This window comes from Physeter macrocephalus, chromosome 14, assembly GCF_002837175.3.
Source record: "Physeter macrocephalus isolate SW-GA chromosome 14, ASM283717v5, whole genome shotgun sequence".
Lineage (NCBI taxonomy): Eukaryota > Metazoa > Chordata > Mammalia > Artiodactyla > Physeteridae > Physeter > Physeter macrocephalus.
Window position 1 is genome coordinate 22,338,488 of NC_041227.1, and position 2,333 is coordinate 22,340,820.

Genomic DNA, 2,333 nt, shown 5'->3' on the forward strand with positions numbered 1-2,333 from the left:
CACTAGTGCCCTGTGAAAAGTAGGAAGACATAGCCCAGTTGAGGACACAGAGGCATAGAACAGTGACTTGACCTGCTGGAAGACACCCAACTAGTAAAGACAGATCTCAAATCCAAGTGAGTTGTATCCCAAATATGTTTTCTTAACTATCAGGCCATCCTAAAAGAGTAAATGAGATGACTCATACAAAGTGCCAGAACACAGTACGTATTCAGTAGGTGGGAGAGATAAGAAAGGAACTTGGCTTTGGGGGCAGCAAACAGAACCGACTGTGCAACAGGAAGAATGGAGGGCAGACATTAAGTAGGATTTCCTGAAGGAGAGGCAAAGGAATAGATATGAATCTTCCTCAAGATTTCCCCCTGTACACACTCACACACCCCAACTTAGGAAGCACGAAAAGAAGCCCCTAAAATACGATGATTCCAGCTCCTGCCTGCCTAGCAAGTGGTGGGAGCCTGGCATTCCTGGCTTGGTACCTGCTTATCTTTCCAGCCTTATCTTTCCACGTATTCCAGTCTCAGCCAAACCTGCTCCTTCTGGTTTCCTGAACAGAGAGCACACAAATGTTATCTTTTCACTTTCTTTATCTTATCTGTAGATAAACAGAAATTCCTAATTTTAAGATGGTCAACTTTATCATCTTTTCTGTTAGTTCATGCTATTTGTTCCTTGTTCGAGAAATCCTTCCCTACTCTGGGATCACGAGGATATTCTCCTATTTATTTTCAAAAGCTTTATACTTCTGTCTTTCACCTTTAGGTGTATGGTGGGAAATAGAGGTCAAGATTAGTTTCCTTCTACCTCAACATAATAAAGGCCATATGCGACAAACCCACAGCAAACATCATTCTCATTGGTGAAAAACTGAAAACATTTCCTCTAAGATTAGGAACAAGACAAAGATGTCTACTCTCACCACTATTATTCAACATAGTTTTGGAAGTCCTAGCCCTGGCAATCAGGGAAGAAAAAGAAATAAAAGGAATACAAATTGGAAAAGAAGAAGTAAAACTGTCACTGTTTGCAGATGACATGATACCATACATAGACAATCCTAAAGATGCCACCAGAAAACTACTAGAGCTAATCAATGAATTTGGTAAAGTTGCAGGATACAAAATTAATGCACAGAAACCTCTTGCATTTCTATACGCTAACAACAAAAGATCAGAAAGAGAAATTAAGGAAACTCCCATTCACTACTGCAACGAAAAGAATAAAATACCTAGGAATAAACCTACCTAAGGAGGTAAAAGACCTATACTCAGAAGACTATAAAACACTGATGAAATAAATCAAAGATGACACAAACAAATGGAGAGATATACCATGTTCTTGGATTGGAAGACTCAATATTGTGAAAATGACTATATTACCCAAAGCAATCTATAGATTCAGTGCAATCCCTATCAAATTACCAATGGCATTTTTTACAGAGCTAAAACAAAAAAATCTTAAAATTTTATGGAGACAGAAAAGACCCGGAATAGCCAAAGCAATCTTTGTTTTTTTAAAAATTTATTTTATTTATTTATTTATTTTTGGCTGGGTTGGGTCTTTGTTGCTGCGCGCAGGCTTTCTCTAGTTGCAGTGAGCAGAGGCTACTCTTCGTTGTGGTGCACAGGCTTCTCGTGGTGGCTTCTCTTGTTGCAGAGCAGGGGCTCTAGGTGTGTGGACTTCAGTAGTTGCAGCACGCAGCCTCCATAGTTGTGGCGCACGGGCTTAGTTGCTCCGCGGCATGTGGGATCTTCTCAGACCAGGGATCGAACCTGTGTCCCCTGCATTGGCAGACAGATTCTCAACCATTGTGCCACCAGGGAAGCCCAAGCCAAAGCAATCTTGAGGGAAAAAAATGGAGCTGGAGGAATCAGACTCCCTGACTTCAGACTATACTACAAAGCTACAGTAATTAAGACAATATGGTACTGGCACAAAAACAGAAATATAGATCAATGGAACAGGATAGAAAGCCCAGAGATAAACCCATACACCTATGGACAACTAGTCTGTGACAAAGGAGGCAAGGATATACGATGGAGAAAAGTCTCTTCAATAAGTGGTGCTGGGAAAACTGGACAGTTACATGTAAAAGAATGAAATTAGAACACTCTCTAACATCATACACAAAAATAAACTCCAAGTGGTTTAAAGACCTAAATGTAAGACTGGACACTATAAAACTCTTAGAGGAAAACATAGGAAGAACACTCTTTGACATAAATCACAGCAAGATCTTTTTTGACCCACCTCCTAGAGTAATGGAAATAAAACCAAAAGTAAACAAATGGGACCTAATGAAACTTAAAAGCTTTTGCACAGCAAAGGAAACC